Source organism: Oncorhynchus mykiss, chromosome 7 (genome assembly GCF_057628025.1).
Source record: "Oncorhynchus mykiss isolate SJ-2025 chromosome 7, ASM5762802v1, whole genome shotgun sequence".
Classification (NCBI taxonomy): domain Eukaryota; kingdom Metazoa; phylum Chordata; class Actinopteri; order Salmoniformes; family Salmonidae; genus Oncorhynchus; species Oncorhynchus mykiss.
Window position 1 is genome coordinate 14386435 of NC_143028.1, and position 15292 is coordinate 14401726.

The following is a 15292-nucleotide window of genomic DNA, read 5'->3' on the forward strand; positions in this document are numbered from 1 at the left end:
TTATTCCTTGGGACAAAACTAGGTCCAGAGTATGACTGTGACAGTGAGTAGGTCCAGAGACATGTTGGACAAAACCCACTGAGTCGATGATGGCTCCGAAAGCCTTTTGGAGTGGGTCTGTGGACTTTTCCATGTGAATATTAAAGTCACAAAAAAATTGAATATTATCTGCTATGACTACATGGTCCGATAGGAATTCAGGGAACTCAATGAGGAACAATATATATGGCCCAGCAGGCCTGTAAACAGTAGCTATAAAAAATGATTGAGTAGGCTGCATAGATTTCATGACTAGAAGCTCAAAAGACGAAAATGTTAAAAAAAAAATGTAAATTGAAATTTGCTATCGTAAATGTTAGCAACACCTCCGCCTTTGCGGGATGCACGGGGGATATGGTCACTAGTGTAACCAGGAGGTGAGGCCTCATTTAACACAGTAAATTCATCAGGCTTAAGCCATGTTTCAGTCAGGCCAATCACATCAAAATTGCCTTTAATTGCCTTTGAAGTAAGGGATCTAACGTTAAGTACCCCTATTTTGAGATGTGAGGTATCACGATCTCTTTCAATAATGACAGGAATGGAGGAGGTCTTTATCATAGTGAGATTGCTAAGGCGAACACCGCCATGTTTAGTTTTGCCCAACCCAGGTCGAGGTACAGACACGGTCTCAATGGGGATAGCTGAGCTGACTACACTGACTGTGCTAGTGGCAAACTCCACTAAGCTGGCAAGCTGGATAACAGCCTGCTGCCTGGCCTGCACCCTATTTCATTGTGGAGCTAGAGGAGTTAGAGCCCTGTCTATGTTGATAGATAGATAGACCTTGGCATAGCATCTGTGACAGGGAGACGCATCAATCATGCATGATTATGTAAACAGGTAAGATAGTCTAGCATTAGCTAGCTACATTTTCAGATATTAGACATTTCTAAATTTGACAGAAATTGGTTTCATTTCAAGCTGAAGTGTAATGTTACAGTGCCTTGCGAAAGTATTCGGCCCCCTTGAACTTTGCGACCTTTTGCCACATTTCAGGCTTCAAACATAAATATATAAAACTGTATTTTTTTGTGAAGAATCAACAACAAGTGGGACACAATCATGAAGTGGAACGACATTTATTGGATATTTCAAACTTTTTTAACAAATCAAAAACTGAAAAATTGGGCGTGCAAAATTATTCAGCCCCTTTACTTTCAGTGCAGCAAACTCTCTCCAGAAGTTCAGTGAGGATCTCTGAATGATCCAATGTTGACCTAAATGACTAATGATGATAAATACAATCCACCTGTGTGTAATCAAGTCTCCGTATAAATGCACCTGCACTGTGATAGTCTCAGAGGTCCGTTAAAAGCGCAGAGAGCATCATGATGAGTGTCCCGCTCCTTGAAAGCGGCAGCTCTAGCCTTTACCTTTGTGCGGATGTTGCCTGTAATCCATGGCTTCTGGTTGGGAAATGTATGTACGGTCACTGTGGGAATGATGTTGTCAATGCACTTATTGAAGGTTACTACATGATTCCATATGCGTGATTTCATAGTTTTGATGTCTTCACTATTATTCTACAATGTACAGTGCCTTGCAAAAGTATTCATCCTCTTGGTGTGTTTCCTATTTTGTTGCATTACAACCTGTAGTTGAAATGGATTTTTATTTGAACTTCATGTAATGGACATATACAAAATAGTCCAAATTGGTGAAGTAAAATGAAAAAAAAATACTTGTTTCTAAAATTCTAAAAAATAACAAATGGAAAAGTGGTGCATGCATTGGTGTTCACCCCCTTTGCTATGAAGCCCTTAAATAAGATCTAGTGCAACCAATTACGTTCAGAAGTCACATAATTAATTAAATAAAGTCCACCTGTGTGCAATCTAAGTATCACATGATCTGTCACATGATCTCAGTATATATATACCTATTCTGAAAGGCCCCAGTGTCTGCAACACCACTAAGCAATAGGAAGAATGCCAAGGGGATGAATACTTTCGCAAGGCAATGTAGAAATAAAATAAAAAATAGAGAAAAAACATTGAATAAGTGTCACATCCTGACCTTAGTTCCTTTTTTATGTCTCTATTTTAGTTTGGTCAGGGCGTGAGTTGGGGTGGACATTCTGTTTTTGTTCTATGTGTTATAGTTCTATGTGTTTGGCCTGGTATGGTTCCCAATCAGAGGCAGCTGTCAATCGTTGTCTCTGATTGAGAACCATACTTAGGTAGCCTGTTCCCACCTGGTGTTTGTTGGTAGTTCTGTTTTGTGTTTCTGCACCTGACAGGACTGTTTCGTTTGTCGTGTTGTTTTTTGTTCAAGTATTCATATTTATTTAAAGTATTATGAAAACTTATCACGCTGCATCTTGGTCCTCTTCTCCTTCTCCCGACGACAATCATTACAATAAGTAAGAAATAATACAAAAAGAGAACTTTAGCGTGCATAACTATTCTTCAAGGCAAAACTGCTCCAGCTCCTTCAAGTTGGATGGGTTCCGCTGCTGTACAGAAATCATCAGAAGTCATACCACAGATTCTCAATTGGATTGAGGTCTGGGCTTTTACTAGGCAATTCCAAGACATTTAAATGTTTCCCCTTAAACCACTCGAGTGTTGCTTTAGGAGTATGCTTAGGGTCATTGTCCTGCTGGAAGGTGAACCTCCATCCCAGTCTCAAATCTCTGGAAGACTGAAACAGGTTGCCCTCAAGAATTTCCCTGTATTTAGTGCCATCCATCATAGCTTCAAATCTGACCAGTTTCCCAGTTCCTGCCGATTAAAAACATTACCACAGCATGATGCTGCCACCACCATGCTTCACTGTGGGGATGGTGTTCTCGGGGTGAGGTGTTTGGTTTGTGCCAGACATAGCGTTTTCCTTGATGGCCAAAAAGCTCAATTTTAGTCTCATTTCACCAGAGTACCTTCTTCCATATGTTTGGGGAGTCTCCCACATGCATTTTGGCAAACACCAAACGTGTTTGCTATTTTTTTTTTTAACCAATGGCTTTTTTTCTGGCAACTATTCCATAAAGCCCAGCTCTTAGGAATGTATGGCTTATTGTGGTCCTATGGACAGATACTCCAATCTCCGCTGTAGAGCTTTGCAGCTCCTTCATGGTTGTCTTTGGTCTCTTTGTTGCCTCTCTGATTAATGCCCTCCTTGCCTGGTCTGTGAGTTTTGGTGGACGGCCCTGTCTTGGCAGGTTTGTTGTGATGCCATATTCTTTCCATGTTTTAATAAAGGATTTAATGGTGCTCTGTGGGATTTTCAAAGTTTTAGATTTTTTTTATAACCCATCCCTGACTTGTACTGCTCCACAACTTTGTCCCTGACCTGTTTGGAGAGCTCCTTGGTCTTCATGGTGCCGCTTGCTTGGTGGTGCTCCTTGCTTAGTGGTGTTGCTGGGGCCTTTCAGAACAGACTCGGGGGCATTTCAGAACAGGTGTAGATATACTGAGATCATATGACAGATCATGTGAGACTTAGATTGCACACAGGTGGACTTTATTTAACTAATTATGTGATTTCTGAAGGTCATTGGTTGCACCAGATCTTATTTAGAGGCTTCTTAGCAAAGGGGGTGAATACATATACCCGCACCACTTTTCCATTTTTAAACCAGTTTTTTTTTTCCATTTTACTTCACCAACTTGGACTACTTTGTGTATGTCCATTACATGAAATCCAAATAAAAATCTGTTTAAATTACAGGTTGTAATGCAACAAAATAGGAAAAACGCCAAGGGAGATGAATACTTTTGCAAGGCACTGTAAGGTTAGCAGTGTGGTTAAGTTAGGTGGGGTTAGGTTTAAAACCATTTGAAGAAGAGGCATTTTAGAAATAGACTGGTTTATGACTGTGGCTGTGGTAATCAAGTTGACACATTTTCACTGCATGGCCATGCCTTGGGGTCATGAATATATCGGTTTCTATTTCATTTGCCCATGACCCGTTTGATTCCTGGAACCAAGCGGGATATTCAGCCTAGTTTGATATCTGGTACAGACCTCGAACCATGTAGGTCGGTGGGAGGGGTTACAAATGACTGGAGTCAATGATTGGTCTCACACAATGATGTCACAGTGTTGCGTATGTTGTTAAGGTCAATATGACAACAAACTTTACAGCCACAGATCGAACTTGGTACAGCTACAATATGGAATAACTTTAAAGCTATCACTAATAATGGAAGCAGATATATTAGCCAAGATGGGAATCCATCGGTCAGTAAAACAATGCACCGATTAAGAAACTCAAACAAGAACATAAAAAGATAAAAGACCACAACAACAAAATTTAATCAGACTGCAATATTTGAAGCCATGATGACACAGAGCAGCGATGTTCAGCATGGTAATACATTGTTTTTAACCAAATTACTATATAGCTAGTTACCAATGTCTTCAGTGTAGCTAGCTGTAGCGTGTGAGAGTGAGCACTGCGTGAGACATGAACCAGGGTTGACAACTTGCCATATAAACATCTATTAAAAGGCTAACGCCATGGAGTTAGTGAAATGTTTGACATTAGAGCTGGGGTATCCGACTATAAATTGTACAAACATACTTATACTTTTCAGAGGAAATAGCTGAACCTACAGACTCTGAAGAAGCTGAGTGCTCGTATAGTGAAGCCACAACATCAGAGCCCTGCAACCCCCAGACACCAATTGTCCATCGACACAATAAATGCTCCTGCAACCCATGAGCCCCGCACCCTCAGGCGTCAAGGATCTATTCTTGGTTGATAAACAGTTTTCTGTCAATTTATTATCATGTTCACTTGTTTAGCCCTAATCACACAATTTAGCTGTCTTCAACAGGAGTGGGCAATCTCATCCACAGAGGGTTTTTATCGTGGCAGGGTTATGTTCCTAAACATTATTGAAAGGGACAGTATGGATCTAATAATTTATATATAAAGCTGTCACACTGATTCAATTAATTATATTCTGACCCAAGACCTTTATTATTTGCATCATTGGTGTATCTGCTTCAGTGGCGATCAGTGCCGTTTAAGATGAGGGAGGACGATTCTATTACAGCATATTGGATGACTATCATTCATCTTCCATTCACCCAGTTCAATGTAACAGCGATAGGTTTAGGCTACTACATGACACTCTAATTTTCCCTCTACCCATCATGAGGTTGCTACAACCTAGCCTATGCATGAGTTCACAATGTAGCTGCACACAGGTCGAGAGACAAATTTGAGGTGACAGACAGTGACACATGGACAGACAGTGACATTCAATAGCGCCTTACAAACTAATTCCTGCGTCTAGCTGATATAGGGTGTAGTCATTAGTCCAACAGTTTCAAACAAGAGATTCTATTGGACAAATTCAGGTATGTTTATCCCTTTTTGATCCGTTTGCTTCCGTTTAAGAAACGTTTTTCAACAGAATCTGTGGAAGGAATACACATCTTATCATGCATAGACACAGTTCACTTTCATAGCAGCCATGTTGTTTTCCTTCTCATATCTATGAGCTCTCCTAATTTCACCTCTTCCCTTTGCTTGTGGACTTCAGTGCACAACACATCAGCTGTATGTCATGCCTGCTCCTGCTCCCCCTCTCTGGCGCTGAAGGGCACCAGGCTACCCTTCTTTGCACGCACCTGTCACCATCATTACAGCGCTCATAGTACTCACCTGGACGTCTTCACGTTGTTTATTACCCCCTGTATATCTGTCTGTTCCTCTGTGGTGTTCCCTGTGTCTGCATTAATTGTTGTTATGTGTTCCTGTCCAGACGCTCTTTTTGCTCTGTTTCATATCCGTCAGCTTCACTCCCTGTACCTCCTTCTCATCATTACAAGAAGCATCAGGGAGTTTTTTAGGGTTTTGTTTTGTTGTTGACTTCGGACCCGGGAACCACTGCCTAAGCTGGCTCGTCGGGCTGTCATGCCCTAGCTGGCTCGTCGGGCTGTCATGCCCTAGCTGGCTCGTCGTGCTGTCATGCCCTAGCTGGCTCGTCAGGCTGTCATGCCCTAGCTGGCTCGAGAGGTTTCCTCTTGGGGGGGGGGGGGGTGTATTTTTTGATTATCCCCTGTATATCTGTCTGTTCCTCGATGGTGCTCCCTGTGTCTGCATTAATTATTGTTATGTATTCCTGTCCAGACGCTGTTCCTGTTCCGTTTCATGTCAGTCAGCTATTAAACCTTCACTCCCTATACCTGCTTCTCATCTCCTTGCTTTGACCATTACATTCTAAGCCAAACCGCTATACACAGCCTACATCATTGTCACCATATTAGCTAAAGTAATTTCATAGTCAGAGTAGCTAATAGAACTAACACATTTGTAAACTTGCTACAATCATGGAGAAACGTTACATTGTACAGTTAGTAAGAGGTTACATCAACGGGCCCCGGTGGCAATACATTAGTAAAACCAAAAGCTTACCTTGACTTGGAAGACTTCCAGTGCTGTGTTGGAAAGTCATAGACAGCTAGCTAACATAGCATCCCTCTGTTTTAGCAGGGTGTTTCAGTAGGCTTAACTAGCTAGCTGCATTTGTAAGTAAGGGGAAACATTTTTTTTTGACAATCTCTCTCTCTCTCTTTCACTCTTGAGTCTCCTTCATTTTGGAATAAATTCATTTTTTTCAAAACGTTTGAACTATTGTCTTTCTCGTTCTTTGAGTCAACTACTCACCACATTGTATGCACTGCAGTGCTAGCTAGCTGTAGCTTATCAATCAACTGTATTTATAAAGCCCTTCTAATATCAGCTGATGTCACAGAATTCTGTACAGAAACCCAGCCTAAAACCCCAAACAGCAAACAGCAAAAAATGCAGGTGTAGAAGCACAATACCTATGAAAAACTCCCTAGAAAGGCCGGAACCTAGGAAGATACCTAGAGAGGAACCAGGCTATGAAGGGTGGCCAGTCCTCTTCTGGTTGTGCTGGGTGGAGATTATAACAGAACATGGCAAAGATGTTCAAATGTTCATAGATGACCAGCAGGGTCAGATAATAATAATCACAGTGGTTGTAGAGGGTGCAACAGGTCAGCACCTCAGGAGTAAATGTCAGTTGGCTTTTCATAGCCAATCATTCAGAGTATCTCTACCGCACCGTCTGTCTCTAGAGATGAAAACAGCAGGTCTGGGACAAGGTCCGATGAGCAGGTCAGGGTTCCATAGCCGCAGGCAGAACAGTTGAAACTGGAGCAGCAGCATGACCAGGTGGACTGGGGACAGCAAGTAGTCATGAGGCCAGGTAGTCCTAAGGCATGGTCCAAGAGAAAGAGAGAGAGAAACAGAGAGAGAGAGAAACAGAGAGAGAAATAGAGAGAGAGAAACAGAGAGAGAGAAAAAGAGAATCCAGATAAGACAGGAGAAATACTTCAGATATGACAGACTGATCCTAGCCCCCGACACATAATCTATTGCAGCATAAACACTGGAGGCTGAGACAGGAGGGGTCGGGAGAAACTCTAGGCATCGTCCGACAATACCCCCGGACAGGGCCAAACAGGCAGAATATAACCATATCCACTTTGCCAAAGCACAGCCCCCACACCACTAGAGGGATATCTTCAACCACCAACTTAATATCCTGAGACAAGGCCGAGTATAGCCCACAAAGATCTCCCCCACGGTACGAACCCGAGGGGGGGCTCCAACCTGGACAGGAAGATCATGTCAGTCAAACCACTCAAGTGACGCACCCCTCCTGGGGACAGCATGGAAGAGCACCAGTAAGCCAGTGACTCACCGCCCGTAAAAGGGTTTGAGGCAGAGAATCCCAGTGGAGAGAGGGGAACCAGCCAGGCAGAGACAGCAAAGGCAGTTCGTTGCTCCAGTGCCTTTTTTTCACCTTCACACTCCTGGGCCAGACTACACTCAATCATAGGACATACTGAAGAGATGAGACTTCAATAAAGACTTAAACGTGGAGACAGAGTCTGCGTCTCTTACATTGATACGCAGACCATTTCATAAAAAAGGAGCTCTATAGGAGAAAGCCCTGCACCCAGCTGTTTGCTTAGAAACAGTAAGACAGTAAGGAGGCCTGTGTCTTGTGACCGTAGCGTACGTGTGGGTATGTACGGCAGGACCAAATAGTAAAGATAGGTAGGAGCAAGCCCATGTAATACTTTGTAGGTTAGCAGTAAAACCTTGAAATCAGCCCTCGTTTTAACAGGAGGCCAGTATAGAGAGGCTAGCACTGGAGTAATATGATCAAATGTTTGGGTTCTAGTCAAGATTCTAGTAGCCGTGTTTAGCACTAACTGAAGTTTATTTAGTGCTTTATCTGGGTAGCCGGAAAGTAGAGCATTGCAGTATTCTAACCTAGAAGTGACAAAAGCATAGATACATTTTTTTATGCATAATTTTTTTACAGAAAGTTTCTGATTTTTGCAATGTTACATAGATGGAAAAAAGCTGTCCTTGAAACAGTCTTGAAATGTTCATCAAAAGAGAGATCATGGTCCAGAGTAATGCCGAGGTCCTTCACAGTCTTATTTGAGATGACTGTACAACCATCAAGATAAATTGTCAGATTCAACAGAAGATATCTTTGTTTCTTGGGAACTAGAACTAGCATCTCTGTTTTGTCCGAGTTTAAAAGTAAAAAATTTACCACCATCCACTTCCTTATGTCTGAAAAATAGGCTTCTAGGGAGGGCAATTTTGGGGCTTCACCATGTTTCATCGAAATGTACAGCTGTGTGCAGTCCGCATAGCAGTGAAAGTTCACATTATGTTTCCGAATAACATTACCAAGAGGTAAACTACTGTATATAGTGTAAACAATAGTGGTCCTAAAAAGGAGCCCTGAGGAACACCGAAGTTTACAGTTGATTTGTCAGAGGACAAACCATCTACAGAGACAAACTGACATCTTTCCGACAGATAAGATCTACACCAGGCCAGAACTTCTTCGTGTTTGGGGTTTCCAATCTCTCCAAAAGAATGTGGTGATCGATGGTATCAAAGCAGCACTAAGAAGGTCTAGGAGCACAAGGACAGACACAGAGCCTCGGTCTGACACCATTAACAGGTCATTCAAAACCTTCACAAGTGCAGTCTCAGTGCTATGATGGGGTCTAAAACCAGACTGAAGCTTCGTATACATTGTCATCAGGAAGGCAGTGAGTTGCTGCACAACAGCTTTTTCAAAAAAAATTGAAAGGCTTATGCTTTCAGTACCAGATAAATTATCTGATCCATTGATTGGGTGGACAACATGTCCTGAAAGAGCTGCAAGAGCTCTGATTGGTTGGAGGACATCCTCCGGAAGTTGTCATATTTACTGTGTAAGTCTATGGAAGGGGGTTAGAACCATGAGCCTCCTAAGTTTTGTACCCAGAGAAGGACGGAAGCTAGCTGTCCTCCGGCTACACTATATTGCTACCCTTGAGGCTACTGTCGACCTTCTTTGCAAAAATAAGGTGTTTTAATCAGTTATTTTGTGATGTGATTATATGTAGTATAGTTTTATCTAAAAAGGATAACTTTTGAAATGTAAAAAAAAAATGTTAAATGGAAATTCACTGAGGAGGATGGTACTCCCCTTCCTCTGAGGAGCCTCCACTGATCTGGTTGGTAGATCTGGTTGGCCCCACACTGACAATACATGGTTGTAGAACAAAACTGCACTCACACTGGCTGCCATCAGGTTAGCTTTGGAGTTTGTACCTTATTATTCCTGTGCTGTACCGGTCATTACTTATGCCTATATATTCTCCCAAGGAAGAAAAAACACACTGTGAGCACAACCAGTGAATACCTGAACTTCATGAGGGGGACTGAGGCCTCATACCTGGAGACACTTGAAGGCCCAGCGTCAGCAGCACAACTGCAAGTGTGCCACTTGTTTGAAAAATGCTAATTGTTTCTACTTCCGGTCCAAATGGCTACCCAAATAGCTAACTATCTGCATTGACCCTTTTTGCACGGACTCTTTTGACTCATCACATACGCTGCTGCTATTCTTAATCATCTATCATTTTGCCTAGTCACTTTACCCCTACCTATATGCACTGTACATATTTACCTCAAATACCTCATACCCCTGCACATCGACTTAGCACATGGTGTACTAATTCCTCATATTTTTATTTTTCCAAAAATATTTCTCTGCGTTGTTGGGAAGCATTTCACAAATAAAATGTGACAAAATAAACTTGATTTGACAACGGTCCAGATAATCAGCTATGAGGAGGAGGATGAGGAAGTGGAGGAGAAGGAGGAGGAGGGGGGGATGCAAAGTGGCGGAGGGCTAATTAAGTTAGCACCTTCTATTGGGGAAGCAGCCCCTCCACTCCTCATGCATTCTCCCCATAGAGGATGATGGGGGTGGGGTTGGGCGATGAGAGGGGAAGAGAGGAGAGTGGATGAGGGCAGGCTAAGCAGAGTAAGCACTTTCACTGTCCATTTTTCATCACCGCCGTCTAAATTAGGCCAGGCTCCTCGCTCTACGTGTGGAGCATCTGTTCCCGCATTCCCGACACGTCGGCCCCGGCGCTCCAGAGAGTCCTGAATGCTCGGCTCAGCATCCTGCCTTTTCACCGCATCAGATTTATCTGTCAGGAGCGCAGTTCATCACGGAGCGTCACAGAGGAGAGTCGTGTTTTTTCGCTCGGTGTGTGCGGCCCACCACTCTATTCTCACTCTGTTGTTTTTTCCTTCCTCTTCTTCTTTTGATCTGAGGCGAGCCCGCCGGGAGATGTCAGAACCAGATATTTAGACTCAATTCAGTCATATCATCCATTTTGGTCCTGTCTTACCATTTTCATTTCCAAATGTCTTTTAGCTGTACTGCATTCAAAGTTATTTTAGGCATTGCTGAAAATGTGGCGCTGTGCATAATGCATTTTGGCCTTTCATGCTGGATGGTAACAGTACATGTCAGAATTATTACTTACCTCAACATCAAATATCTAGGATGGTGAACATCTTGTGTCAGCACTCCATCTAGAGAAATGGTATGTGCCAAAAAAAACCATTTATAGAGGAAACAAGCCCATTTGACAGATGAGCAAAGCAGATTTCAAATGTAAATCGGTTGCCATGAGTACTGAAGTGTCTTAAGTGCCAATAAGGATAATGTCCTCCTCCAGCTACTGCCAGATCGCCCCACATGGATGTTAAAATAACTAGGTAAATGTGCTTAACTGCAAACAAGCGAGCCACTCCATGTGATGACTATATCCTGCTTAAGAGCCACCGCAGGAGATGGAGAGCGCGCTAAGGCTTGGCAATAACTCTACAGTGGAGTCTGCCAACATTGTCCTCTCATGCAGCCAATGTGGCACCTTTGTTTCGTTTGAAAGATGAAACTCGTGGCCAAATGAATTACAGTCGCTCCATTCGACCCTCAGTTAAGGAGTGGCTGTTTTACTTTTCCTGAAGTGTACGGCAAGGGTATACAACTGATTTGTGCCTCATGAGTTTGAAATAAATAAAAAAAACGCAAGGGATTCTTCACAGCCGGAAGGTTCTGTTGATATTTGGGTTTAATGCACCTTATAATCAAATGGGTGGTCCCTCACCCACTGTTCCATGGGTTCCACTGTAGCAGTCAAACTAACTGCTAGTTGCAAAAAATAAATTGAGGTGCGCACACACATGCACACATACACACACACAGCCCCCGTTACCTCACATTCTACAGTTGCTAAGCAGCCTGGGCAACCTCTAAGATGTCTGGAAGTTACCAGAAGGCTGGAAGAATCAACGCAGCAATGTAACATCCATTCCCCTTCAAACAATATGTTGTACATTTCCCTTATGCCCTTTGCCTCTCAATGAGGGAAAGTAGAAAAATTACTAGCAACGAGCACAAACTTTTCAAGAGCACAAACGTTCATGACACCGCCAAACCAAGCACTGTGTACCAAAAGACAACACCAGTTAGATTTGTGTTGAATATAGGAATCCAGACAATCCCATAGTTTCGCTCACAGCTTTCCCCCTGTTAGGTTAGCCTCGATAATTAACAGCTCTTTGCCAGCCCACGATGACTTAGTCATGTCTACTTAAAAACAGTTTTAAATTCCCTAATTCCTTATGGGCAAAAGAAGAAACAGCTCTCTAATGTTCACTGGTTCGCCGTTGCAGCCTAGGTTGAGAGAGAAAAAAAGCGACGAGATGGTGCTAATAGCCTGCTCTTGCCTGGCATACACCCACTCAGAAGCTCGCTATGCGCCTGGGAATTCTTCTGATCAAGTAAACAAGAACATACCGGTTTGTCAATCTGTGCTATTCGGACAAGATCCATGTTAACAAAAATCAACAAGAGACAAGGCCGCACAGGGTTAGGGTTTCAAATGGATGTTTTTTTTGTTCATCCAAACATCAATATCATCAAGGAGTGTGATGTTTTAGACATTTTTTTACATTTTCCCCCTCTCCAAGCTTTGGACATACAGTTGAAGTCTGAAGTTTACATACACCTTAGCCAAATACATTTAAACTCAGTTTTTCACAATTCCTGACATTTAATCCTATTAACAATTCCCTGTCTTAGGTCAGTTAGGATCACAACTTTGTTTTAAGAATGTGAAATGTAAGAATGTGAATAATAGGAGAGAGAGAATGATTTAATTCAGCTTTTGTTTCTTTCATCACATTCCCAGTGGGTCAGAAGTTTACATACACTCAATTAGTATTTGGTAGAATTGCCTTTAAATTGGGTCAAACGTTTCAGGTAGCATTGCACAAGCTTACCACAATAAGTTGGGTGAATTTTGGCCTATTCCTCCTGACAGAGCTGGTGTAACCCAGTCAGGTTTGTGGGCCTCCTTGCTCGCACACATTTTTTCAGTTCTGCCCACAAATGTTCTATAGGATTGAGGTCAGGGCTTTGTGATGGCAACTCCAATAATTTGACTTTGTTGTCCTTAAGCCATTTTGCCACAACTTTGGAAGTATGCTTGTCCATTTGGAAGACCCATTTGCGACCAATCTTTAACTTCCTGACTGATCTTTTGAGATGTTGCTTCAATATATCCACATACATTTTCTCCCTCATGATACCATCTATTTTGTGAAGTGCACCAGTCCCTCCTGCAGCAAAACACACCCACAAACGGTTGGGAGGGTGTTCTTTGGCTTGCAAGAATCCCCCTTTTTCCTCCAAACATAACGATGGTCAACAGTTCTATTTTTGTTTCATCCGACTAGAGGACATTTCTCCAAAAAGTACGATCTTTGTCCCCATGTGCTTTTGTACCTGTTTCCTTCAGCATCTTTACAATGTCATTTGCTGTTGTTCTGGGATTGATTGGCACTATACGCTCCAAAGTACGTTCATCTCTTGCAGACAGAACGCGTCTCCTTCCTGAGTGGTATGACGGCTGTGTGGTCCCATGGTGTTTATACTTGCGTACTATTGTGTGTACAGATGAAGGTGGTACCTTCAGGCATTTGGAAATTGCTCCCAGGGATGAACCAGACTTGTGGAGGTCCACAATTGCTTTTCTGAGGTCTTGGCTGATTTCTTTTGATTTCCCCATGATGTCAAGCAAAGAGGCACTGAGTTTGAAGGTAGACCTTGAAATACATCCACAGGTACACCTCCAATTGACTCAAATTATGTCAATTATCCTATCAGAAGCTTCTAAAGCCATGACATTATTTTCTGGAATTTTCCAAGCTGTTTAAAGGCACAGTCAACTTAGTGTATGTAAACTTCTGACCCACTGGAATTGTGATACAGTGAATGATTGGGAAATAATGAAGAAATTATGAAGTGAAATAATCTGTCTTTAAACAATTGTTGGGCAAATAACTTGTGTCATGAACAAAGTAGATGTCCTAACCGACCAAAACTATAGTTTGTTAACAAGAAATTTGTGGAGTGGTTGAAAAACAAGTTTTAATGATTCCAACCTAAGTGTATGTAAACTTCCGACTTCAGCTGTAGCTTGGAGTGAAATTATTTGCAAGAAGGGAATGGATATAGACAGTTTTTGTAATAGTTGATAATGGCTTTTCTGTTAATAATAGGACTAGTAAGTTATTCTGGTATAATGGAAAAGTACATTTCCAACAAGTAACATATCTAAGAAATAGTACTACTATACTACCCAAACCGCAGTATAGCCCTTTAAATTAAAATCATCATCATCATCATCTGTATCAGTATTTACATAAGCTTTCTATTTTAACAATTTCCTAAGGTACGTTATTTAACATAAAGCCCCACAGCAGAAATGACACTCCAGTCTAATTGTAGACACAGTCCAAATCCAGACAGACAGACAGTCAGTCTCTCTCTCTCTCTCTCTCTCACTCTCTCTCTCTCTCCCTCTCTCTCTCTCTCTCACTCTCACTCTCTCTCACTCTCTCTCACACACTCACACTGTTTAATTACCCCCCCCCCCCCCCCCCCCACTGAGCGATGGCACCATTCACAGGGAGCTTAGCCACGGCTCATCTTAGAATTTATCTCCTCTATATACAGCACGCTGCAGCCTGGGAATGGAGAGGAGCTCAGTGGTAGGACCTCTCTCTCAGCACCAACCAAGCCAAGTAAGCCCACACATCCCCAAGAGCCCCCCACAGCTGGGTGTGCTGTTGTCAGCAGTGCTCACATTCATTCTCGTTGTTAGAATGTTCCCTGCAGTCATGTTTTTGTTGTGTATTCACATTTTTTTAAATCACGTTCCAAAGACCAAGATGATCGGTTTCATAGTTTCCATCTTATTTTGATGCTCAGGTAACTTTCCAGAATAGCCACTAGGTAAATCAGATTACATGTGGCACCAGGTTACAAATAAATAGCTGAAAGTTGTTTCTTTGTTGGCTAGTTCGTACCAGCCGGTACATAATGTGCTCAGTCTACACTTTAATAAGAACTTACTGTGGAGAAAGCTGGCGTGACGACTCCCAATTCAGGGATCCTCTAATGCTGTCTGTATTCTCTTCATAAGCTGTGGTTTCATCTGTGAAATAGAAATGCAAATGATGTTTAGTGAGTGGGAACTGGCAAGGCAGAACATTCAATTCGGTTCATTCTTACCAAACTGGAAAGGAATGGAGTAAAGGGGAAGGAGAGAGGAGAATACAGTATACAGTGCCTTCAGAAAGTAATCATACCCGTTGACTTATTCCAAATTTACAAGCAATACCCTATAATGACAAAGTGAATACATGTTTTAGAAATTTTAGCAAATGTATTGAATTTACAGAAATATCTCATTTACCTGTACATAAGCACTCACACTAAAGAGTCAAAACATGTTAGAATTAACTTTGGAAGCAATTACAGCTGTGAATCTTTCTGGGTAGACCTGGGTTGTACAATATTAGCAAATAATATATTTT

At 42.1% G+C, this 15292-nt stretch overlaps 1 long non-coding RNA gene across 1 annotated transcript; it reads right to left on the reverse strand.

The window, feature by feature from the left end:
- Positions 1–1105: 1105 nt before the first annotated feature.
- LOC149982324 (uncharacterized) lies at positions 1106–15038 on the reverse strand. Its single transcript, XR_016497516.1, has 2 exons — positions 14829–15038; positions 1106–7238 (listed from the first exon to the last, which is right to left on the reverse strand). It is a non-coding gene; the product is annotated as an uncharacterized LOC149982324 (long non-coding RNA).
- Between the last annotated feature and the right edge of the window lie 254 nt (positions 15039–15292).